General features: G+C 33.6%; 1 protein-coding gene across 2 annotated transcripts in view; it reads left to right on the top strand.

The window, feature by feature from the left end:
* The window catches only part of nell2a (neural EGFL like 2a), a 113842-nt gene that overhangs the window by 95124 nt on the left and 8959 nt on the right, over positions 1-9759 (top strand). The gene's annotated exons all lie outside the window — the stretch shown is intronic.

Below are 9759 nucleotides of genomic sequence, written 5' to 3'. Positions count from 1 at the left end.
TAGATAGATAGATAGATAGATAGATAGATGGATAGATAGATAGATAGGGTCGATTGTGAGTCGTTGTATAATTCACGCACTGCTATTATCAGTGTTTTAGTTTGTCAAGCTGTTTTGATTCACAATGACACTGAATGTCAAACGTATCGATGAGTTAAACGTAACAAAAGAGTGATTTGAAAATGTCCTGCAGCTGGTTTGGACAGAAGCGTGTGTTTTGTGGTCAGCGATGGGCTCTATTGTGTGTGGGGATTGAGGAGGCGTCTGTGACTGTAATTTTGATGACATGACGTCTGTGCTGTTTGTCTAGTAAACTGTCTGTTGGAAAACAGGCTGATTTTTGATGCCTGCTGGGCAGCCAGAAGCCGAGGTAGTCAAATGAACTAATAAAGGAGCAGAAGCACAGAATAAATGAGGTGCTGCTGTTGATCCTGGATGCTGGAGCAGGTTTCCAAATGAAAGCGCGCTGGTTTGATGTTCACCTGGAGGCCTGATGTTATTTTTATTCTGCTCAAGTTTCAATCAGTGTGGTTATGAATCAAACGTCATGAAGATGCAGTGAACAACAGACGAACACAAAACACACTAGACATTAGCAAAAGATACTCTAATGAACTGTAAAATACTTAGTAGAGATTTTTTTTTTATTAGATGCCAGGTAACAAATATCTTTTTGTGTTTACTTTAGAGATAAAGAAATCTCTTTTGCTCATCAAGGCTGCATTTATTTGATCAAAAATACAGTAAAAAATGTGAAATATTATTAGAATTTAAAACAGCTGTTTTCTATGTGAATATCTGTTAAACTGTCATTTATTTCTGTGATCAAAGCTGAATTTTCAGTATCATTACTCCAGTCTTCAGTGTCACATGATCTTCAGAAATCAGTATAATATTCTGATTTGCTGCTCAAGAAACATTTCTGATTATTATCAATGTTGAAAACAGTTGTGCTGCCCAATATTTTTTGTAGAAACCGTAATACATTTTACCTTTCAGGATTCACAGATGAATAGAAAGTTCAAAAGAACAGCATTTATTAGATATAGAAATTTTTACTGTCACTTTTCATTAATTAACTGTGTCCTTGCAGAATAAAATAATTAAGTTCTTTTGAAAAGAAAAATCTTTGCAGTTTAAGTCTCTCTTGTTTTGTGAGAAACAGACGTTCACTTACATCAGAGTTTCAGCTTTGAGGAAAATATTACAGCATAAACAAACATGGATAAACAAAATCATCAAAGTGATTCAAGAGCGAGAAACAATTATGAACACAAAAGACAAAAGGAAAGATGAAGAAACAGCTCTTTCATGAAAGTTGAAGGTTGTATCAAAGGGAATAAGAGAAACAAACAAACGAACATGACAGAAAATTAACTTACGTTTTTTTCTGAGCTAAATCAAACTCACAACAGAACTAAAGCTACAGTTAAAGCAATAATTCACCCAAAAATGAAAATTTACTGAAACTTTACACATCCTCGGGCCATCCAAGATATAGATGAGTTTGTTTCTTCATTAGATTTGAAGAAATGTAGCATTGCATCACTTGTGGGTGCCGTCAGAATGAGAGTCCAAACAGCTGATAAAAACATCACAATAATCCACAAGTAATCACTGGAGGAAGCGTTATTATGGATTATGGGTTTGTTATAAATGTCTTAATGCTGGATTTGTTTCAGCTTTTTTTATAACAAACCCATAATCCATAATAACGCTTCCTCCAGTGATTACTTGTGGATTATTGTGATGTTTTTATCAGCTGTTTGGACTCTCATTCTGATGGCACCCATTCACATCCATTCACTGCAGAGCATCCATTGCAGACATTTCTCCAAATCTGATGAAGAAACAAACTCATCCTAATCTTGAACGGCCTGAGGGTGAGCACATTTTCATTTTTGGATGAATTATTTCTTTAATAAAGAGCAACCAAAACTAAACAAATGAGTTACTATGTTGTCAATGGTGGAAAAATAGTAATTGCATAGTGTGATTTAGTCAATTAAATAATATAAATGTTTCTCTAAATAGTCAAAATACTAAGTTACACGTTGATTGGTTAGTTTTATGTGCCCTTCTTTTGTAGCGTTTTGTACAGAAACTGCTACGCTATAGTTCTTATGAACCTCAAATGAACTAGAATCCTCCGTTATATAATTGCCCATCAATAAACATTATAATCAGTTTCATATCACACGACACGAGACGCTCAGGGTTTCCTCAGATAACCGAGACGCTTGAGTCTTCACAAGCCCAGAGAGATACAAGCCGAACGCTTTTATATGACTCCTCTGGAGCCTCGAGAGCAAATCACGAGCGCTCAAAGAGAATCACACTCTCTGAAATAAAAGAGCTGCTGTGTGCGTGCATGTGTGTGTGTTTGGGGCTTCTGGGATACGACTGAACATGAAAATGCTTTCACTCGGCTGCTCTCTTGTCCTCTGCTCTGGCTTTTTACGAATTCTCTGAAGACCATCTGACAAACTAGCAGAGCAGAGACCGACACAGTCAGGATACGGATGATGATTCGAGGGAGAACTTACAGAAAACCCAAAGAATTAAAGGAGGATGTGCAAAATGATGCACGGAAAGAAAGTGCACGCAATTAGCATGCATGCTAAGTGTCGCTACACTTCAATGATGTCATCAAGTCCTTGCAGAAGATGCATTATTCACACAATCGCTCTCATGCAACCACATGCTAGATGCATTATTCACAATGCACAATTGCACATATATGCAAACACAAACAAAATCACAAGTGCAGATTATTAAAACATGCAATATGCATATTTCACAATGCACACACAATCCATGCATATGCACATAACGACAAACAAATCACAAGTGCACATTAGAAAAACACACTGTATGCATAATTCACAATACACACAACGACAAACAAATCACAAGTACATGTGCACAAACATGCTACATGCATCATGCAGAACATACACAATCACAAACAAATCACACACTTGCATGCACATGCAATCAAAGACATAAGTGCACATACAGTATATGTGCATTATTCAAACACATTATCTGCACTACACAAACACAGCCCATGCACTGCAGTCATACATGTACTTTCTCGGAGTTCAGGACCGTCCGTGGGTCATCAATGGGTGAACGGACTCCAGTTTGTTGCTGTCAGGAGGAACCAGATGCGTTTTAATGATCTGCAATTAAGAGCATCAAATACATGCAAATAAACACAGATGGACTTTGTCTTAGCTGCATGAAGTCTGGTTACCATTACAGATTATTCTGACTTAGAACAGCCCACTTAGACAGGAAGAGACTGTTTATATATAATTAAGAATGAAATATATATATTATACAACTCTCATTTCATCCCTGCTGCAGTGCTCCGTTTGTTTCGGCTCGTTGTTCGCTGAGGTCTTTCTTTTTTTAACGCCCCAAGCGAGAAATGAAGCCGTTGTCTGCCGGTAAATACGAGCGAGTTTAAATTTCACATCTTGTTACGTTTTCGCTTTGATGTCGTATTTGCGGAGATTGGATTGTAATGTTGCATGAAGTCATTGTGTTCGGAGTGATTGTGTGAGCGGATCCGGCGCTGGAACGACATTCACCTGGAGACAAACACAGAAACACACACACAGACAGAGCTTCCACATGTCACACATACCGTACACTGCTACAGTAATCAGAGCTGGGAGTAACTGATTACATATTATCTGGATTACAAAATCCGATTCCAAAAATTCTGTACTAATTATGCCTGTATTTTAATATGTCTGTATTTTAAAATGCTTATAGTCAGATTACATTTAAGTAATCTAAAAAGTAGTTGTAATACATTACCCTAAATGAGTAACTTAGATTACGTTACTAACACATTCTGACTTTAGAAGGAGTTTTATTTGTATAGTACTAATATTCAGTACTAATTACATGTCTATATTTTAAAATGCTTATAGTCAAATTACATTTAAGTAATCTAAAAGTAATCTAAAAAGTAGAATGCATTACCTGAAACCTTACGTCACTAACTACAATTTTCATTATGCAATCTGTAATCAGTAATGGACTGCAATTTGTGAGTAATCTACAATGATAAATTAATTTTATGAATCAAGGATTCATTAAATTGATCAAAAGTGACAGTAAAGTCATTTATAATGTCAAAAGATTTCTATTTCAAATAGATGCTGTTCTTTTGAACTTTTTATTCATCTGTGAATCCTGACAAATAAAATGCATGACAGTTTCCACAGAAATATTGTGCAGCACAGCTGTTTTCAACATTGATAATAATCAGAAATGTTTCTTGAGCAGCAAATCAGCATATTAGAATGATTTCTGAAGATCATGTGACACTGAAGACTGCAGTAATGATGCTGAAAATTCTGCTTTACATCATGGCAATAAATTACACTTTACAGTATATTCGCAGAGAAAACAGCTATTGTTCATTATAATAATATTTCACAATTTTTACTGTATTTTTGATTAAATAAATGCGCAGCCCTGGTGAGCAGAAGAGACGTCTTTCAAAAATATTACAAAAAATGGTTACAATGGAAAATTTTAGGCCAGATAACATTAACTTTACTAATGTTAAACTATAGTAATTGTAAAGTGTTTTTGATTACTGATAATTAATACCAACAGTAACTGTAGTATTTTAGTGGAAACTACAGTTGCCATGGTAAACTGTCATGAGGGTTTACCCACAATGCACTGCTGGTGTTGGCGCGCGTGGGCTGCTTTCACCTGTATATTCACAGGCTGCTACAGTGGCCAGGATTTCATGACTTTTATAGACACACACACACACACACACACACACACACACACACACACACACACACACACACACACAGAGTTAATTAGTGGCGCTTAATTAAGGCCTTTTGTTTCTCACGAGTGTCTCGTTACATGTAAATGGCGCGTCTCAGAGGACGCCGTCGCGCGTTTGTGCATCTGTGTGTTTGAAGACGAAGCTCGCCTTTGTTTGCAGCTGTTGTTTAATCTTGCAACATTTTTTCTCTTTTTTTGTGCTTGTATTTTACAAACTCCTGCCGCTGTTATGTAACTGCTCAGCTGTGCGATCACATTCGATCGTACATCAGATGTAGAAACATGTTGGTGGATGCGATGGTGGATCTTGCAATGCTGTAGATATTTTAGAATTATTTATACGTGAGAATGATAAAGAAACATGGCATACTATGAAACTGGATGTTGAAAGCTTGATGTTGGCTTGAGAAAGCTTAGCCAGACTGTGTGAAGTAGATTCAAAAGCCTGAAGCCTTTGACAGTTTAAAGACATAAGACAGATTTTATATCTTGCAATTCTGTTTATATCTCACATTTCTGACCCTGAACTGCAAGACAAACTCAGAATTGCGAGGAAAAAATGTTTAAGTTTGACTCACAATTCTGACCTTTGTCTCGCAATTTTTATATCTCACAATTCTGACCCTTTTCTCACAATTCTAACTATTTTTACTAAATTCTGACCTTTGTCTTGCAATTTTTATATCTTGCATTTCTGTTTATATCTCACAATTCTATTTTCTCACATTTCTCAGAATTCGCAATTCACAGATAAAGGTCACAATTCTGAGTTTATATCTCGCAATTCTGACCTTTTTCTTACAATTCTGTTTACATCTTGTAATTCTACATATTTCTAAATTCTATTTTCTTGCAACTCTGAGTTTAAATCTCGCAATTTTGACTTTTTTCACTCAATTCTGACCTTTGTCTCGCAATTTTTATATCTTGCATTTCTGTTTATATCTCACAATTTTATTTTCTCGCATTTCTCAGAATTCGCAATTCACAGATAAAGGTCACAATTCTGAGTTTATATCTCAGAATTCTGACTATTTTCTTACAATTCTGTTTACATCTTGTAATTCTACATTTATATTTCTAAATTCTATTTTCTTGCAACTCTGACTTTAAATCTCGCAATTCTAACTTTTTTCACTAAATTCTGACATTTGTCTTGCAATTTTAATATCTCGCATTTCTGTTTATATTTCACAATTCTATTTCCTCGCATTTCTCAGAATTCGCAATTCACAGATAAAGGTCACAATTCTGAGTTTATATCTCGCAATTCTGACCTTTTTCTCATAAATTTTTATATTTCGTAATTCTGACACTTTTCCTCACAATTCTGTTTAGTTATTGTGATTCTATTTTCTCGCATTTCTCAGAATTCGCAATTCACAGATAAATGTCAGAATGCATTTCACAATTCTATTTTCTCAATCCTCAATTTATATCTTGCAATTCTGACCTTTTTTCTTGCAAATCTGTTTATAATTTGCAATTCTGAATTTATATCTCAGAATTCGACGATTCGATGACGATTTCCTTTGACTATTTTCTTGCAATTCTGTTTACATCTTGTAATTCTAAATTTATATTTCTAAATTCTATTTTCTTGCAACTCGACTTTTCCCACTCAATTCTGACCTTTGTCTCGCAATTTTTATATCTCGTATTTCTCCTAAAATCTCCTAAATCTGTTTATATCTTGCAATTCTGACTATTTTCTCACAATTCTGTTTACATCTTGCAATTCTGAATTTTTATTTTGAAATTCTATTTCCTTGCAATTCTGACTTTTTATCTCACAATTCATAGTTTATATCGCGCAATTTCGATTTATTTCGCAATTCTGAGAAAAATTCAGAATTGGGAGATAAAAAGTTGCAACTAACTTTTAAATGTTTTTATCCCGTGGCAGAAACAAGCTTCCATAGGCACAACTTGTAATCATTTTCACGAGGTCGTTAACAGTAAATGCTTTAAATGAAATCATTACAAACAGCGTGTTATCTAGCGAGTATATTTAGCATCCTGACATCTATTCTCTTATAAATAGCACAAAAAACACAAGCATCCCACACTGATTCAGCACTTCAACTCCAGCTCTATCTTTCGTTCTCTTTCTTTTCTTCTTTCCAGCAGCGAGCGGGCAGACGGCTTTTCAATTTCAAAGCCAGTCTGTTCTGCCGACTGCAAACTCTCCTGCCACAAAGAACAAGAGTGATTTCAGCATTCTGCAGCAAACAGACGCGGCTGTAAAAAACCCGCTCATCTATTTTCTGCTCATCTCCGGCGGTGTGAGAGCAGCAGAATAGAGGAGTGTGGCGTGGCTTTACAACGAGGGGAAACTGTGGACAAACTTTGAGTTGCTGGCTAAAACTTTCCAGTTACAGTCAGACTCACATTCATGTTCCTGAAAGTTCAGGTTGCAGGAGAACACAACCAAATGTCAAACCTTTAAGATGATAAATGTGAGCAGGTTCGGCGTGTTGTCTGCAGCGGCTCTCAGATATGAGACTTCAGTAATGAATACAGGGAAAAATTGATATACTTCACTATATACTTGTGATCTGAATACCTGAAAACGCTTCCTGAAAATCTAAGAAAAAAAAGTGAAAGAAAAAAAAATCATTACCTCATGTGCACATTTCTAATTATATTTATATTATAAATATTGTATTAATAATGTTAAATAATAAATTAATCAAGTGATTACAATATCATGATATTACCACTTTATATTACATTATTATGATATTAATTTATATTTAAATAACATTTTAATATATAACATCATTATACATAATATAATATTAACAATAAATAGTATTACATTATAAAATAGTTTATTAAAATATTATTTATATAACTATTCTTTATTAAAACATTTGTTGAAGTATTTCATATAATAAATATATATATATTTTTCTTCATAGATTTTTATAATATCGTTATACATACTATAATATTAATAATAAATAGTATTACATTATAAAATAGTTTACTAAAATATTATTTATATAACTATTCTTTGTTTATTAAGTATATATTATATTTTTTCTTAATAGATTAAAAAAATTATACATATATTACCTCTTAATGTTCACTTGATATGTGCAAATGTATAATTATATTTTTACTATAAACATATAAAAATATGACAAATAATATTAAATAAATAATATTGTATTTAAAAAAAATGTTTATTAAAATGTAATTTATTTGGCATAATGCATATATTTATATTGCATATAATAAAATGATATATGCATGCATTTAAGAAGCTATTATCACCTACATCTGTCATTAGTCCATGACTGTCATTGATTTGACTCTATTAAATGCACAAACTGATAATGACTTGAAACTATTCTACAGGACTAGCTTCCCAATTCAGTGAAAACCCAGCCAGAATTTCTCTCATTCATTGTTTAACCAGATTCCATCTCTGATATTAATCAACGTCACCAAATACAAGAACAGTCAGAAGATGTGGGTCACCTTTAAGCAATATCAGAACAAAACTCCCAGAAACCCGGTTAAGCTCCTGGCGGTCACCTGACCCGGCGAGGTCGCGCTGTGACTGGCCGCCGATGAAGAGGGATTTTCACAACGATCTGAGATCAGCTTTAGTCAGAGCAGAGGCTCGTCTCTCCTGTGAGTGTTTAATCGTTGAGAAAATCTCTCTCCACCAGCGTCTGAGTAATAATGGCTTTAATGTCGCCCGCCGTCTAATTTAATATCATTCCACTCATTATGTCTGAATCGCAAAAGCCATTTGTCTGAAGACGGGATTGGACTGAGACCAAACAGTCTGTGTGTGAATGAAAACACGATCATATTTCACCCCACAATCATAAGAAACAAAAGAAGAATGATTCTGCATAAAAGAAATGAAAAGTCTGTTTTTGGGAGCATTATTGTTTTTTCCTGCATTCTCCACCAAAACTCTCATTACTGTGTCTGGGAGGATGTTTTGCTTCTGAATTATTTTGTAATTTTCATTATTCTCACTGATAATTCTCATTATCACTGTAATACAATAATGTCTTAATATATTACAGTTAAAATTACTGTATTTTTTATTAAAATGAGCATGAAAGCAATACAATACAAATGCTACCATAATGCATAAATTCTTTAGTTTTATCATATAGTTGTTTAAAAATAATTAAAAATAGAAAATGAAAAAAAAAATCATTAAAATATATATATATAAAACCTATTAAGAAAATATATGAAAGAAAAAATATTAATTTGTAATGAATAATTTAAATATAATAAAAAAAAATATTTTTAAAATTGATGACATATGCAAATGTATAACTATATTCAAAATAATATTTCATGCATATATATATATATATATATATATAAATATATAACATATAAATAATATTATTAATTATAAAATAGTTTATGAAAATATTATTCATATAACATTAACATTCTTAAAACAACTGTTAAAACATTTATTTATCAAATTTTGGGGGTGAAATGTGACCCAGATATTTCATCTTTCTCTGATGAGGTCTGTTATTGAACAAACCCTGTTATGTGAGAGGCACACAGATTTTTTGAATGTGTGTTTATCATTGAATATCAATCATGTCCCATCACGACGAGCTCTTCTGTCATCATAACACCCAGAAACATCAACATAATCTGAGATATTCAGATCACAGGAAATGAACATGAAATATGAAGCGTTTGTGATGCAAACTAAACATCCAGATACAAACGGAGAATATACAACCTGAATTCACTGCTGTAACTGATGGAGAAGATTCCTGAAAAACACAAACAGACCCAAATAAGTCACTAGTTCTCATCCAGTAAGGGTATAAAGCTGTAAGACTTAATGAGAAATGTTGGAGATCATATTGGGACTTCATTCAAGTGAATGGGTGCCGTCAGAATGAGAGTCCAAACAGCTGATAA

This window comes from Sinocyclocheilus anshuiensis, unplaced genomic scaffold (genome assembly GCF_001515605.1).
Source record: "Sinocyclocheilus anshuiensis isolate Anshui unplaced genomic scaffold, SAMN03320099.WGS_v1.1 scaffold923, whole genome shotgun sequence".
Lineage (NCBI taxonomy): Eukaryota > Metazoa > Chordata > Actinopteri > Cypriniformes > Cyprinidae > Sinocyclocheilus > Sinocyclocheilus anshuiensis.
Note: the sequence above shows the minus strand (reverse complement) of the source record. Positions and strands in the feature narration are given on the sequence as shown.